Here is an 18,072-nt window from a genome sequence, read left to right as displayed (position 1 = left end):
AAGAGGTGGGATCTGCCATAGGCAGCTGGAGGGGTGCAGTCCTTCAGTTGAAAATCAGTGAACAGGTAACAAATATTATCACAGTGACTTGCTCTTTTATTTATTTATTTACTAGTTGTTTTTAAAATGTGTATACTGATTTTCATTTCAAAATTATCAAGGCAGTTTACAACAACCAAACATATATAGAATAAAATCAGGTTTGTTTTTTAGCTGGAACTCGAGGGAACTGAGTTCTTTTGCCTTTTTTAAATTAAATAATTAATTTTGTGTCGGTGGAACAGATATACACCCAATGCCTGAGCCAAAAATCCACCTATATCTGTACTCAATAAAGTTGTGTCCATTTCTAATCCAGATCATTGTCTGCTTGACTTTACTAATCACATCTTACATTTATCCAGTGCCAGGGTGGGGGTGGCACTGACTGGGCCTGCAACCAACCCACCCACCCACCCACCCATCAACCAACCAACCAACCAACCTCATAGTGAGTTCCCCCACCTTTTCCCCAGGAAAAAAACCACCAAATAAAACCATGTAGAAATTGAAAAACAGAGATCAGCCAAGATTTTCCGGAGAGGTATTTTCTTAATTGCCTGCACAAGCAGGGTGGCATAGAAATGTTTTCAGCAGATGTATTACTGCTGAATCTCTGTTGACAGAGTATTCCACAATAATGGGCAAATGGCACTAAAAGCTCAGTTTCTTGATGCTATCAAGAAATCAGAGGAGCATTACCAACCTGGGGTATGACTAATGATGCACCTGTAGATGAGCTCCATGATGGACCTGGGATATAAGGGTTCAGGTGACCTAAGTTGTTCCAGGCTTTGTAAATTAACTAAAGGGTCTTCAACCTGGCCTGGTAGGAGATGGGCAGCTAGTGCAGATGTTTTAACCATGGTGGTACATGTTGATGACCATGTGATAAGAATGGAAAAGCAATTACCCCCAAAGTGGGCACCAGACAGAAGGGGGAGGGGTTAAGAAAAGAGAGGGGAGAATTTGTCAAGAAAGCAGAAATGGATTCCGTAGAGTGGAACTGAGATGAAAAAAGAAATAAGCTTTGAAAGGTAATAAGGCTTCTTTAAGAGAAGTTGCCCATTTCCTACAACTCCTGCTTTGTGGCTCTTGCTTTACAGGTGAGGCCAGGGGGCTGACTAGTAAGTAGGTAAGCTTACTTATATTTATTCTGAATCAACACGATGTCTTCAGCCATGTTCTGATAATCTTATCTTTTTCTGTTGTTCATTCACCATCTCCCTTACAGTTCCCAGAACGCTCCCTTTATAAAAGCTACATAAACTTTCTTTTGTTTTCAATCATGAAAGATATGATTGTTTCGAGCAATAAAAACAAAGCTTCTGGATTCAGGTGGGTATTAATCTCCCCCTCCCCCCACCTCCCCCAGTTTGGTCTTAAAAGCATTAAAAATGATATTACCCATTCACAACGCTTTATATAGAGACTAATGGATATGTAAATGTTTTACTGTGGGCTTTTACCTACTGCCGACAAGATGAAATCTAGCTGTATTGCTCTCCTGTGTTAATGGATTACTTTAGTTTTCAAATATTTTAAGTTTATGTGACAGCTTTTAAAGGTGTCTATTAGCAACATACAGTACAGTCGTACCTTGTTTAGCGACTGGGATCCTTCTGGAGCCCCGGCCACTAGCCGAAAAGGACGCAGAGCAAAGTGCCGCATCTGCGCACGCACACAGAGCAGTTTGTGCTTCTGTGCATGTGCGAAGCATGATTTAGCACTTCTGCGCATGTGCGAGTGGCAAACCCAGAAGTAACCCATTCTGGTACTTCTGGGTTTGCTGTGGATGTTTGCCGTAATGGACGCTAGATGAGGCAGACGTTCATGGAGGTATTACTGTACAGTGGTACCTCGAGTTACATACGGTTCAGGTTGCATACTTCAGGTTACACACTCCGCTAACCCAGAAATAGTGCTTCAGGTTAAGAACTTTGCTTCAGGAGAAGAACAGAAATCGGGCTCCAGCAGCGCAGCAGCAGCAGGAGGTCCCATTAGCTAAAGTGGTGCTTCAGGTTAAGAATAGTTTCAGGTTAAGTATGGACCTCCGGAACAAATTAAGTACTTAACCTGAGGTACCACTGTATTGCAATTCAATGCCTTGCTGTATTAATGGATTAACAAACTGCTCATATTTATTTACTTATTTTGTGATAACCTTCAGTGACACTAATACTACAAGAAGGAGAAAGGCCATGGCTCAATGGGAAGGTATTGGCTTTTTGGGTTCAATCCCCAGCCTCTTGAGGTAGGGTTGGGAAGGTCCTGTGTCTGTAATCCTGGTGAGCCACTGTCTCCAATATTGTCTAAAATACTGAGCTAGATGCACCAGCGGTCTGATCTGGTATAAGGCGGCTTCCTATGTTTGTAAGAATGCAGAATGCTTGACAGCAAGAGTCCTCCAACCTCCAGGGCTCCTTTCCCTCAGGGGTTTGTATTGTTGTCTGAATACCCCTATTGTCAGGCCAGCAAAGGAAGCTCCAGGCAGCTTCAGCAATGTGCTTTGTGGATCAGCGAGGCTGTCTGTGTGCCAAGGGTAATTTTCTTCTCAGTTTCCCTCAGGACAGCAAGTTCTGAGATGTGCCTCCCTTCGCCACCATGATGCCTCCAGTTTGCTCGCTAGTCTACCCTCAGTTTCTCACCCCACAACCTGCCCACACTGTATTTGCTTGTTGTGAACAGCATGGCTTAGATATTTTCCACTTCCTAATGCCCAAGCAGCAGAGACTAGGTAAACACACACAACAAATCCATTTTGTGCTGCTATCTGTAATACCTCAGTTCTCAGAGGTTCCCAGCCCCCTTTACACCAGAGATCAAAGCTAAGAACCACCCTTGGTCTTTCCTCTTGGAACTCATCTTAGGGTAGAACTGAGGAACAGAGGAAGCTGCCCTAAACCAAGTCAGACCAGTAGTTGATCTAACTTGGTACTACACTGACTGGCAGTAGCTCTCCAGGGTTTCAGGAAGGGGAGAGTCCTATCCTAACCTGAAGGTATTTGGGATTGAACCTGTGATCCTCTGCAACTGTCCTTCTTTCTGTCTGATGCTCTCTTGTCCTTCTGTCTCTTCCCCTCAACTTTCTCTGTTGCATATAGAGCAGAAACAGCCGCTCCCATTCCTCCGTTGATTCAGCATGAGCTAACTTCTATCTACTCCTGCAAATGAGGAAACAGGAAATAGTACTGCAGCAGCAATGCAGTGCAAGGAGGTGTAGGTGGAACCAGCGATGGACAAATGGATAGCTTTTGGTTTTTCTCTTTACACATTATGCTAAGAGATGCTGATCTGATGAAGCATTTATGTTCTCAGTTCTCTTTGCTAGTGCTAGGCCTGGACAAAGTTGAGATGGATCAGAATCCTGGGACAGTGTGCTTCAGATTCAAAGTAGACAGCATGGCCCCCACTTCTCACTACCAACCTTCTGTTACATTTTAAGCAACTTCTCTGAGAAAGGAATGTAAAAAGCAATACACAGCAGGAGAGGCATTGTAATGGATAGAAATTTGCAGTTTGGAAGTCCATTAATGCTCTCAGCACTGTTTAATGCTGGCTACAGGCTACCTTTTAGACATTTCCCCAGCTGGAGATGTGAAGCCAAGGGTGATGAGCTCTGAGATTTGTCCAGTCTTATAACTGCAGAGACGGCTAGATCGAATTCCACATCTGCTGATTTGGTTCAAAAATGCACAGTTCTGAATGGTCCTCATTTTTCATTGTTGGTCAAATGGTAGTTATACATAGGTTTGACACATGTACCTCATCAAACACCCTTAATTCTGCCTTTGGTTTCTGTCAGGCATTCGAGGGAGAAAAATAAATGTCACTGATACTATTGTTCATGGCTTTTCCTATGAACTGACTAGATGGTCCAGCAATTCAGTACCCCTATCTGCAATATAGGGGATAATGTTATTTACTTACTGTACAGGGTTGTTGCAAAGAGTACAACTAGTTAATGCATGTGGAGCACTTTGACGATGCAAAAGTGCTATGCAAAAGTATTGTCACAGTGATGAGAGCATAAGTTAAAGTAATATTTTCAATAATGACGATTATGGATGTGATTGTTTTTTAAATTGAGATTGAATGTAGGAGGTTAGCATATAGCCACCTGAAAAAAAATCTGCTTTATTAAACTTAGTAGAAGAGAAGTTGCATGAGAATTGCTTCAGTGCTACATCACCTGGGTCCAGGATCTTGCACCAAATACAGCTGAGACTTGGGAACAATTGTCCTTGGAACTCAGTATACTGTTGAGTGGACACATGTAATATAGGCTGTAAAAATGTCTCCACCAGTATTTATATATGATCCTCACTTTCATAAAATGTATCCCGGTGGCTTACAACACAAAGTACAACAAAATCAATCAATCAACATTTGTAAAACATAGTAAAAAACATCCACAAAACAGTGAAAGATACTGGTTGGTTTAACAGAAAAATCCATATTGTGAAGGCCTGCCTAAAGAGTACAGGTTTAAGAGACATCTGAAAGAAAGCAGAGATGGTTCCTTCTGAAACTCTAGTGGTATGGAATTCCAGAGGGCATTAAAGGCTTGGAACCAATAAAGGCCAACCAAACCTTAGGGGTGTGGGCAACAGCCAGATGTTCCCCATCAGTGTCTTTCTCTTCCACATAATTTATTGGCAACAAGATTGTGCTGATAGAGTAGGACAGGTTTTCCAAACTTGGTGGCCTCCTGATGTTGTTGATCCATGTCATCCATCCATCAACAGTGACCATGAGCTATGCTGATCAAGACTGGCCAGAACTGTAGTCTGAAACATGTGCCAGATGGGGAAGGCTGGAATTGAACGGCAGTACCACTGTGGTTGAAAACTCTTGGTTCATTGTGGCCTTTTTTGATTTTGCAGATCTCAAGATGAAGCAGTGTCTAAGGATATGATGCTATTTGCTTACCTAGGAGCAACTCTCAATGAACTCAGTATGTTCAACTGAGCAGACACGTATAGGCTTGTGCAGTTAATCAGCATTTCTATGAGGACCCATCCTCATCTAGTTCACCGTTTTGCTGCTTCCTTGCACCAGCAATGCCATGCTCTGAATGGGAAGCTGGGTTGTTGCATTTGCTCACATGTCACAGATCTCTCTGACGCTGATTTTACCCTGAAACAAATTTCTTCTCCTAGGAGACTCTTCTTTCAATAGGGAAAGCAATGCATTTCTTTCTTGCCACTGAAACAAACCAGAAGATGGCAGCAAAAGTTCACTTTTAAAAGAAATCAAGGACAACAGCTAGAAGCAACCAGTGCTTTTTAAACAGGCTTTTCTTCCCACCCTTGTGTTCTCTGAGATATCTCCAGATTTTATTTCACCCCCCCCCACCCAGATAATATGCATGCCTCTTTGTTTTTTACAACAGTTGTCCACTAGTCCTTTCAGTTCTCCACTTCATGTAGGGACTTAAGGTGGCATCCTCCAGAGCCTGCTGGATCAGGCCTGGGGCCCAAAAAGACCATAACAAAGGTGCCAGTTGAGCCTCCTTAAGGAAGGAGTTCCATAAGTGACAAACTGCCCACCACTTTTGATGGGATAGGTAGGCACTTCTGATGATGGGTATAAGTGTGGTTTTTATCTGCTATTTACTCTCCTGCTCCACTGCATGAGGTCCTGGGTCAAGTGAACAGCCTTTGGTGTCCATCCTGGATATGATATTTCTTTATTTAAAAATGTAGATTCTGCTTTTTGAGGAACACTCCTCCACTGAGCAGTTTACAACCTCCAATCTACATCGTTAGGTGAGCTTTCCTTTGGATGAAAGCTCTTGAGTATTTTCTTTTCTTTTCTTTTCAATAATTTTTATTGATTTTCTTTTCTCATAACAAATATTCAATATCATTACTTAACTTTCATTTTCCAGTTTCTCCCCTCCCTGTTGACTTCCCCCAACTTCCATTTCTGGTTTATTACATCAAAAGTTACATTCTGCTGTTTGTACATAATACTATGTTATCACCTGTTATATTTCTTGTTCTCTGTAAGTAAAATTGTAAATGTTTATTTAAATCCTGCCAACGAGTCCATGCTTTTTTGTATCGTTTCTGCAAATAAGTTGTAAAAGGTTCCCATTCTTTTTCAAAGTCACTATTGTCCTTTTCACACAATTTATCCGTTGCTCTTCTATTTGTGCTGTTCTATTGAATTTGTTACTCTATATTGCATTTTTTATTGTTACTTTTTGTGAATCACTTAGGGGTTGCCTTTTGTACATATGAAGTATAAAAATAATTAGATAACTAATATGTGGCTGGAGGGTTTATGGTATCTGTGCACTTTTTGCTTAGTGGACCTGCAGAAATATGACCTAAATTAGTCAACGGGAGGAATATAATGCTCATCAGCAATCTTATATTGAAGTTTGGCATTCGTAGCTAACCTGGCAGGTATACATATGTGTGTATGTGTGTGTGATGCTAATATTAAGCCTCCAACATGGAAACAGTCATGAAAAGGAGAGAGAAAAATATTTTTCAACATTAAATAACCTGTCAAGACCTCTGTATTACAAACCATGCTGTGGAATTTCACTGTTGTTCTTTAGCTGCAGTGACCTTCATTATTAACTGCTCATCCTATTGGTCCTCATTATTGGGACTTAGAGGCACCCAAGTCCATTAATACATGATTTGAGCAAGAAGCTTATAAGAAGGCGGGGTTGGAGGAGGGAAGAAAGGTACTATCTGCTGAGAGCCTGTTGACCAGCTTGAACCTAAAGAGCAGCTACAATTAGTCCTCCAGAGATGGATATTTCCACCCAAAGCATCGTTGCTAGATAATTTGGTCTGAGGCAAATGTCAGCTAGTAGCCTCATTACATGGGCATAGTTCTCCCTTCCCTGCTAATCCAGTCAACCACATCCCTCTTCATGAAGGGGAAGTAGCACCACAGTCTGCTCAAGTTATAAAAGGTGAGAGCTTTGCTTTTCTCAGGGACAAAACTTGAAGATCTCTTTCCTGTCTTTCCTCTGTATAAAGCTGGTGTGGAAACCTGTGCCCCTCCCATACATTGTTGGCTTTCAAGTCCCATTTGCATCAGCCAGCCAGGGTGGCCCATGGTCAGGGATAATGTTATGGTCCAGCAACATTTAGGGGGCCAGAGATTCCCCATCACTGATAGAAAGTGAACTGTTGTGGAATGAGGGAAAGGTGCTCCAGGCTCACTGACTTTTCACATTTTGTTAAAATCTGAAGTGTATTGAAACATATATATATATATGCAGGTTTTGGTGTCCTCGGGTGTCTTCCCGTGTAAAAGTTGGGGTGTCTAGGCGACGTTTCGACGAGGTCTCACTCGTCATCTTCAGGCTGGTGCTTTCGGCTTCTTGTTACTGGAACAGAGCGGGATCTCAATGTTTGAGTTCCTATAAATACTGTAGAGGGGGTGTGGTGTCTAGCCTCCAATGTTCTGGGCAGAGAGGAAGTTCCCAGGCTAGTGTGCCTTTTCTTCTTTTGTTCCTTAATTACTTGAGAGATACCTTGAGTGATTTCTTGAGTGATATCCTGAGTACCACTTAGGTGGGTCATTAGGTGTGGGTCACACCTAATGACCCACCTAAGTGGTACTCAGGATATCACTCAAGAAATCACTCAAGGTATCTCTCAAGTAATTAAGGAACAAAAGAAGAAAAGGCACACTAGCCTGGGAACTTCCTCTCTGCCCAGAACATTGGAGGCTAGACACCACACCCCCTCTACAGTATTTATAGGAACTCAAACATTGAGATCCCGCTCTGTTCCAGTAACAAGAAGCCGAAAGCACCAGCCTGAAGATGACGAGTGAGACCTCATCGAAACGTCGCCTAGACACCCCAACTTTTACACGGGAAGACACCCGAGGACACCAAAACCTGCATTCCTGTACCCGTGAAAATCTACGAAAGTATATATATATATATATATATATATATATATATATATATATTGGGGGGGTAATCACTAATATATGAAACTAGCAAGCTGGGAGTGATTCTCACCCTCCCTGGATATCTCACCTTGCAACCAAATCCAGCAGATGTGACTGAAGAGAAGGAGAAGGGCAGCTAGACAGACTGAAGAAGAATGAGAAGGCAGGGTAAAGGGAAGGTCAGATGAGGTGAGCCACAAGCAATCTCTAGAGATCTTTAAACCTAGTTTAAAGCTGTTAAAGGAGCACCATATCCCTTATATAGCCAGTAGGTCACTGTGGTCTGCTGGAGTTTCTCCTTCAAGTTCCAAAGATATCAGAAGCCTGCTCTGTATAACTCGGAGCAGGTCTTTGAATGTGGTGGCCCCATTTTCTGTGGACCAGCATTCCAACAGAGGTATTAGAATTCCTGACCTATGATTGCAGTCATGGGATTTTTGTCTTTCACATGATGGTATATGTTTTGACTCCACAGAGTGGGAAGTGATGGAGACAGGATGTTTGTGTTACTGTGTTCCGTGAAGTGGGACTATTATTCTTTTGTTTTTTCTCTTTGCTGTCTGATGCTAGAGAGAGAGGGAGTCATGTTGCAGTGCTCCGTGTGTGTTTATATGTAAATAAAGTAGATTAGCCAAAATGCTGAGTTGCCGAGGTCTTTCACGCATGATGCACAAACTCTGTGGATCCCTAAATGTGCCGGTGTCGGTTGGCATCAGTCACGGTGATGCTCCCAAACGATCGACCAGGAGGGAGGGAACATGTCAGTCGGGCATGTGTCTCTGCCAGGGTCCTACTTGAGTGTAAGCTGAACTCCTGACAAGAGATGCTATTAGCACTCACTATCTGCACCTTCTGGAAACAACTGAAGACTTTTTTCTTCTTCTTCTGACACAATTTCTCAGCTGAGTGAATAGGTCTCTGCTACTGGCATCTACTTTGTTTGTTTTAAATCTGCTGCTATTTTTTGTGTTGTTTTTAACTGGTTTTTTAAAAGTTGGTTTCATTGTATTTTGTACATAGCTTGGAGACATGTGTGTGGAAGGCTGTGTGGAATCAATAAATCACCTAATGAAACAATGATTGGAGAGTGCCTGGAGACACTGCATAGGCCAGCCATAGCATGCTGAAAGAATACTGGTATTCTTCCTCTTTGGTGATCACTTGTAGCCAAGTAAGAATGTCTTCCATGAACACAGATTTAAAGGTGAGTGTAAGTGACTGTGGAGGCCAATTCTGGATCCACACGCCCTTCCACAGTGGGGGCATAGGTTTCTGGGTGAGAGTTGAACATGGTGAGGGTTGGCCAAACGTGCCTTCCTCTTAGCTCGTTTCTCCCTTTTGTCTTGAGTTCGAGCATCTTCAAAATCCATGACACCTTTGTTCTCTAATTGGAATACCCGCAGGCCAGTGTTTCCCAATTGTCAGTGTTTATACTACATTTTTTTTTAGATTTGCCTTGAGAGAATCTTTAAACCTCTTTTGTTGACCACCAGCATTACACTTTCCATTTTTAAGTTCAGAATAGAGTAGTTGCTTTGGAAGACGATCATCAGGCATCTGAACAACATGACCAGTCCAACGAAGTTGATGTTGAAGAATAATTGCTTCTGCACTGGCATATCAGTGGGGCAGATGGGGCTTGTCAGCCTGGGGAAGTAACCCATTTAGAAATAAAATTCTGGTCCTAAACCTCCTTTGCCTTGTGGCTATACTCATTCATAAAAAAAGACTTTGCGAGCCAACATACTAGTAAGATTTTGCACCAGAGTCTTCTGCTTCTCTGTCACCTGCTCCCACTCAAGCCATAAGCATGTTATTTGGATTTTCATTAAGTCGATCTGAGTCATTACTTACAGTTCCCCCACTGCAAATATAAAGGGAAAACTGAGCGATAGGCTGCAGGAAGGAAATGACAAGCCTGGGGAGAAAATAATAGATCAAAGTTATACACTGGCTGTGAGGAGTTCAGCATAGTCTTCCATCTCCAGTCGACAAATATTGTGGGGAATGATAAAAAATTCTAAGCAGCTAGCCAACGCAGTGTTGTCCATTGCAGATGGAAGAGTAGAGTATGGTTTTCAAAATGATTTGGGCAAACTTCATTCCCTTCTGCCATTTACTACTGAAATATACTCGGAGTCCTGTAGTGATTTCATGCTCTTTATTGCAGCTTGTAAAACAGTGATTGAATTGCCCCCCAAACCTCAGGCTCTTATATACATTATTTACACAATGAATCCCATCTGATTGGCTGATTCTGCTTCCCTCCTGGAGCCTGATTGGTCTTTTCCTGCAAGACAATCAGTTGTTGCATTCTAGCATCCTACTTGCCTATTGTTCTAGGATCCAAGCTTAGTACATAACAACTACCATTGTCTTTCATGGCACATTGTTTCAGCTCGTCCTCTTCCTTATTTACTTAGTCCAACCTCCTTAACCTGGTGTCCTCCAGATGCTTCAGACTACATCTCCCATCAACCCCTGCCAGCATGACCAATGGACCAAGGTGATGGAATTGTAGTCCACAACGTTTGGAGAGCAGCACCATGGTGGCTACTTGTACGCTAAGATATGGTTTATTTCCAACATTTTACCTTAAATCCGCACCCTTTCCGTGGTGCAGATTTAGAATCTTTCTTTATAAAATGTTTCTTATGCATTCCATATGGCAAATGACAGAGAGATAAAGCAAATGCAGGCAAGGCATCAATAGTATGAATGGGAAGAACCAGTTAAATTCAATTGCAAGTTCTTCAAATCATCTTACCAGCTAAAAGTCTATCATAGCAAAAGCTCATTAGCCTGTCAGTGGAAGGGAATAGGAGATGGTTCTAGGCAGGCCTGAAGTGGTACATCTGGAATTCAGTCTTTGTGAATTACAATATGAACTTAGCTGGTCACCCAACACCTTTTAGCCTAATATATAGAGCAGAACAGAGCAGAGCCATCCTTCAGTTTTACACTTCTGCAAACAGGTCCAGGTTAAGACATACTGAGGTAAACCTTCATATTTGCATATATACCAGTATGTAGGTGAAAATAGAACAGAATGTATGAGGCTGCTGGATCAGGCCAATGGCCCATCTAGTCTAGCATCCTGCTTTCACAGTGGCTAGTCAGATGTCTGTGGGAAACCCACAAGCAGGATCTGAGCACAATAGCAGTCTCCCTTCCTGTGGTTTCCAAGAACTGGTATTCAGGAGCATGGTTGTCTGCAGCTGAAAATTAATAATAAAAGCAAAACATATATAGAAATCCTTCACTGAAGCCTATTTGCATATGAAATATGTTGAAATAAAATTGTATTGAGAGGCCCTGCATAATCTGAGACCTTTATATTGTAAACCTCGGGTCAAGGTCAGTATATAAATTTAATTAATGAATATAAATAAAAATGGCACTGCCACCAAATGTTGCAATATGGTTCTCAGCTAAACAAAAAAAGTAACAAAACACTTTGTAAAATGTATGTTTTGATATGTATTTTTTGAAGTGTAAATTTCCATGAAGATTTCTTTTCTTTTCTTTTCTTTTAACACACAGACTATTACATAAATGAGACGAAGGAAACTTATTAGTAAACACATGTAAAAAGTGGCAGTGACTGGGGGGAAGAGTGATCCAATAGGAAAAGGTTTACCACTTGATTTTGTTGACGGTACCAACCATCCTGAGTTAAGGCAGCAAAGGTGCCTGGAGCAATGTACTTCGTGGCTGACTCTCACAGCTTGTAGAGCACCAGTCCTGGAAACTTGCCTGAAAGCTGAGCATCTTCCGGAACTATTGTACAACCTTTTAATCTGGTGCCTTTGTACCTGAAGCAGGACTGTGTCATGGGAGCAAAGGAAGCTGAGACAGAGCCTCCTAGAAACAGTACACATCTTTTATTATTTAATTGCCTGAAGCCAGAAAGTTTGGCAGAACAGGGGCAGGGACAAGAACTTCAGAAACAATCTCTTTCTCTCTTTCTCTCTCTGTAATTTTTTATTAAATTTTCTGCTTTACAATTTAGAGTACTCGTTTTTACATACGTAAGATATCCATGACTTCCCCTCTTCTCTATTCATGGTTCATTTTGCATATCACAAATCCCTGCATATTTTACAAAAATTATACCATTCAGTATTCCATTACTACATCCATCAAAACTTATTTACGCTGTTGAATTTATCTTAATGTTGCCAGCATTTTCACCTGTACACACTTATTTCCCATATACCACTACTGGGAAAACCATAGCTTTTACTATACGGATCTTTGTTGGCAAGGTGATGTCTCTGCTTTTTAAGATGCTGTCTAGGTTTGCCATCGCCTTTTTCCCAAGGAGCAAGCGTCTCTTAATTTTGTGACTGCTGTCACCATCTGCAGTGATCATGGAGCCCAAGAAAGTAAAATCTCTCACGGCCTCCATTTCTTCCCCTTCTATTTGCCAGGAGGTGATGGGACCAGTGGCCATGAGCCTCGTTTTTTTGAACGTTTTTAGCAAGTCTACTCAGAGTTAAATACCATCGATGAATCATTTTCAAGTAGTTCTCCAAGGACCTCAGAAACTGTTATCCAGCTGGAGTGCTAGCTAATCAAAGTATCTGAGAAACACATGACTTACAGAGGCTGGTAAAGAATGGATCTCCATTGCCACATATCAGGTCAGACCAATGGTCCATCCAGCTCTATATTGTCAACACCGACTGGCAGTGACTCTTCAGAGCCTCTCCCAGTCCTACCTGGAGACAGCAGAGATTGAATCAGGGACCATCTGCATGCAAAGCAGATGCTCTGTCAGTGAGCCAGAGCCCTTCCCCATAACTTGTCAATTGGCTCCTGAGCCTCAGGGAGCAACCTGATCCATAGAGGCCATAGATGACAGGCACTACTTCATCTTTCTCTCTATAGAGCAGAGCTGGGGTAACTCAGGCCTGTGGGCAAAATGAAAACCTCCAGACCCCCTCTGTCTAGCTCCTGGGATACTCCTCAGTCTAATGTTTCCTGCTTGCCTAGGAGGATAAAGAGGTTGCTGTGAATCTGTGTAGAAGCTAGCCTTCTGTACCAAGGTCAGCAGTTCTTTCATTGCTCTGTTCACTTTTGTCTCTGGTTCCACCCCCTGCCATTGGCATGTGGCTCTCAGAAGGCTGTCTAGAAGGGAATTTGGCCCTCAAGCTGAAAAGGTTCCCCACACTTCCTCTAGAGCTTCAGTTCCTGCCTAAGGCAGAAGCACCCTCAGGCCACAGCACAGATTGTGACAAAAATGGCAGGGCAGCTCAGCAGAAGTTCTTACGCACTAGCTGTCACCTTTAGCTTCTCCTACATGAACCCAGGCACCACTTTAAGAGGAGACCCTCTGCTTTTGTGGCCAGACTTAAAGTTTCAATGGGTGCAAGGTTTAGCCTGTAAAACTGCTCTCCAAACTTAGGGACTAGGCATGTTGGTATTCCATTTAGGTACGGGGCCATATATCATCACACCCAGTTTCCTGTTACTTGAACGTTGACCATGATTGTGGTTGGGCTGGGTAAGAGACGCATCTTGCGTTGATGAATATATAGAGAACAGAAATTTTATTTGTGCTGTTAAGTTATAAAAACCAATACCATATTATTCATCTACAGCCCACAGAACCTGGAACCCACACTGATATGCAAAGGAAGGAATAACTATGACTTATTGTGGAACTGTAATCTCAATGAATGTCTTTACAAACACCCTGTGATGTCCAGGACTGGAGCCAAAGTTCCAGGTTTACATGAAAGATACATTTTTTGTTTTTTTGGGGGGGGGATATATATAAAAAGTAGTTGAATGACATTTTCATCAGAATTCCAGATAGAAGGGTAACTTACTTGTTCTCATTTTGTGTTATGAAAACAGTGTGTGTGTGTGTGTGTGACTGGATTTCACATATTAGATATTTTCTGCATACTTCCTGCATGTTATATGAGCAAAGTCCAGCCAAAATTAAGCAGATTAAATTCTATTGATTTTAGTAGCAGAGGAAAGCACTTGCTGAACAAAACGGAACAGAAAAGCACTCAGGTTTGACTGGCTCATGCTTTAAATCTCTGCCCCAAACCCATAGTCCAAGCCCAATTTCATGTTAATAAATTAGAAAGGCAATAAACATGTCCTTACCATTTCCCCAAGACATTTGAAGGACGCCGTAAGGCCATCGCAACAAACTTCCAAGAGTGCCGTGTGATATTGAGACATACTCCCAGTTGGATGGCTCACCTCCTCCTTTTGCGGATTGTTATTGTGCCATGTAACATTGCTAGCTCATCTGTAATTAAGATAATAATATTTTGGAATTAGTACATCAACAGGAATGAACATTTCATGAAGTATAATTGCCTCTAGGAGAAAAGAAAAAGGACTTGGGGTGGGTCTGTGTGTCCCCAATTATGTTTGTCTGCTTAAATGTCCCAGATGTTTATTTCTATTGTTTTTCTCCACTGTCATTTTCCAAAAAAGGTTTTTCCAAAAGTCCTTGAAGAAAATGCCCTTCTTTTTAACCTGAATGCACCTGCAATACTTTTACTTGCTTCTCCTTTTTCTGTGGATTTTTTTTTAAAAAAGCATTCATGAGATGTCCCTAAATAATCAGCGTGAAATAAAGCAGAAGCGGGTATGATCATAATCTCATGGTAGGAAAAAAGGACGGAGGTCACAGTATACTCTGGTTTTCACTTTGAAGTCTCTTGGTTTGATATAGGGCAGATGATCAGCATTATTCAAAAACATATGGTCTCTTGATAGACACCATTGCCAAAGCAGGCAGCGTGGAGCTTGATAAAAGAAGCTCTCAGAAACAGTGATCCACCCAACTGTGACTTGATACAGTCTGCTTTTGGGTTCCTGGAATGATAAAGGCCCCTTGTTCCTTCAGGCTGTTTCAGCCTAGGCTGTCACCTGCTAATTTAACTCATTGCCCATTTTTTCAATTCAGAATTTCTGCTGCTAGACTCATCAGTGCTTCAGGTTCTGCTTTATAGAATTCTTAGGCCAATAACCAAAGGCTGCGCCTGCACCGAAACGGTAAAAAGACAGACAGAACCTGCTCACTAACTAAGAGAGAAGGAGGAGGAGGAGGAGTTTGGATTTGATATCCCACTTTATCACTACCTGAAGGAGTCTCAAAGCGGCTAACAATCTTTCCCTTTCTCCCCCCCAACAAACACTCTGTGAGGTGAGTGGGGCTGAGAGACTTCAGAGAAGTGTGACTGGCCCAAGGTCACCCAGCAGCTGCATGTGGAGGAGCGGAGACGCGAACTCGATTCACCAGATTACGAGTCCACCGCTCTTTTTTTTATATATAAAATTTTTATTGGGTTTTACACAGTTTATATAGACACACACAATACACAATACAGACATACACATATAGAGACAAACATGTATAATTTCAAATCCTTAATTTCTTAACCTTTTCCCCTGACTTCCCCACACCTCCCCTTCTTGTATTCCAATTCCAGTAGTTAGTTCAGCAAGTTCTTATAAATTTAACTTATATACTTAACTTATAAACTTATAACCGCTCTTAACCACTGCACCACACTGGCTCTCCAGTGGGCTACTCCAGACTGGTGCTTTTAAAATTATTATTTATGCATTTATAATTTGCAACATAAGAACATAAGAAGAGCCTGCCGGATCAGGCCAATGACCCATCTAGTCCCGCATCTTGTTCTCACAGTGGCTGAACACTGGCCTGTGGGAAACCAGCCAGAAGGATTTGAGAACAAGAGCATTCTCTCCTCCTGTGGTTTCCAGCATTCAGAAGCATTGCTGCCTCCAGCTGTGGAGGCAGAGCTTAGTCACTGATGCAAGAATAGTGCATTTAGTGGTGGATCCACACCTCATTCCACTTTATCCGTTGTTCTGTGAAGCTTCCCACATTATTGCTGTCTCGAAGGGTACCCTGGCACTCTTGTGCAAAAGAAGCAGGCCGAAAGCCTCCCTCAGAACATTTGCAATATGACAAGTTTCTCTTTCTTATTTCATTTGGCTTCATTTTTTCTTTGCCCTTTCCTCGTTCCCTTGTTAAATTTGCAAAACAATAGTAAAAACCAAAGGTTCGTGGAAGCTAAAAGACTCCAAGTACAGCAGAAGGCGGTATGCCAACTGTTTTTATTATCTCAAAACTCTATTAACGGTAAACAAAGGTATGACTCACAGAGTTTTGCATCACTTAAGGCTTCTCTAGTTGGATCTCTTTGCACTTAGCAACTGAGAGCTGAATGTGTGAACTGCCCCCAATGGATAGCACTGTGACTCAGACCATATGAGAATTCTGTATGGAGTCAGGTGGCCCACTCACATATGGAAGCTGTTACTTATTGTTGCAGTCATCGAACGATGAAGCTTCATGTGTGAAGCATCCCAGCTCACTTGGCAGCAAAGAGACAGTTTGGTTACAGCTTCTACGAAAACAAAAGGGATTGCAGCTTTCTGCCAAAGAATGCCAAAGGGTGATGTTCCCAAAGTGCTTGTACAGTGGTACCTCTGGTTGCGAACAGGATCCATTCTGGAGGCCCGTTCGCAACCTGAAAAGAGCGCAACCAGAAGCGCCGCATCTGCGCAAGTGCGCGGCGTGATTTGGCGCTTGAGAGCATGGACGAAGATTGATTTAGCAATTCTTCACATGCGCAAGTGGCAAAACCCGGAAGTAACTCTTTCCTGTACTTCCAGGTCACTGCAGGATGCAACCTGAAAAGATGTAACCTGAAGTGTCTGTAACATAAGGTATGACTATATATATCTTTAATATCCATGATCATTAAATGTGGGGCTTCTCTTGTGCTTGATTTAGAAGGTGCAGTTAGTGCAGAATGCTGCAGCACAATTATTGACAGGAGTAAGACCCTGTCAGCAGATAATGACTGTGCTCAGAGGTTTGTAAGGTAGAAAAGTAAAGGACCCCTGGACAGTTAAGTCCAGTCAAAGGTGACTATGGGGTGTGGTGCTCATCTCGCTTCAGGCCAAGGGAGCCGGCGTTTGTCCACAGACAGCTTTCCGGGTCATGTGGCCAGCATGACTAAACCACTTCTGGTGCAACGGAACACTGTGACGGAAACCAGAGCACATGGAAACACCGTTTACCTTTCCACCCCAGTGGTACCTATTTATCTACTTGCACTGGCACGCTTTCAAACTGCTAGGTTGGCAGATGCTGGGAAAGAACAATAGGAGCTCATCCTGTCACACGGATTCGAACTGCCGACCTTCTAATCAGCAAGTCCAAGAGGCTCAGTGGTTTAGACCACAGTACCACTTGCTGTTAATATATCAAGCCCTTAACGACTTGGGACCAGTTTACCTGCAATCTCACCTTTTGCCATATATGCCCGCTTGACTGCTTCAACCTGAGGAACTGGCAATGTTATAGGTGCCGCATAATGCCCGTTCCTGCCAACAAAGGTCCGTATAGTAAAAGCTATAGTTTTCCCAGTAGTGATGTACGGAAGCAGGGGCGCCGACTTATAAAAAATATTGGGGGGGGCGGGGGCCCATACCAACTTATAAAAAATATTGGGGGGGGGCCCAACACCTCCAAACCGCTGCTGCTGGGGGAACGAAAGGGGCGAGCCCCGGGCTGCCCCGACCTTAAGTGAACCTGTGAGGGCCCGCCCTTTGCGGCAGCCGATTGGCTGCCGCCGTGGGCGGTGAATATTAATGAGCTAGGGGGAATCCCCGCTTCTAGCGGGGCTGATGCCAGTCCCGCAAGATTGTTGATGGGTCGAGAGCCCGCAACCCCACCCCCTCTCTAGATCGGGAGTGGCTTTGTTTTAACTCATTACTGAATGTATTTTAAAAGGTAACTATCATCAAACAAGGAAAATAAAAAATACCAACATAATTTTGTGATTTTACAAAGCATAATATAACTAATAATTTTCTTAAATTATTGGGGGGGCGGAGCCCCATGGAGTCGGCGCCTATGTACGGAAGTGAGAGCTGGACCGAAGAATTGATGCTTTTGAATTATGTTGCTGGAGGAACCTCTTGAGTGTCCCATGGACTGCAAGAAGAACAAACCTATCCATTCTTAAGGAAATCAGCCCTGAGTGCTCACTGGAAGGACATATCGTGAAGCTGAGGCTCCAA

Source organism: Podarcis gaigeae (genome assembly GCF_964106915.1).
Source record: "Podarcis gaigeae genome assembly, chromosome: 1".
Lineage (NCBI taxonomy): Eukaryota > Metazoa > Chordata > Lepidosauria > Squamata > Lacertidae > Podarcis > Podarcis gaigeae.
The sequence above is the reverse complement of the archived record's forward strand: the minus strand, read 5'-3'. Positions refer to the sequence as shown.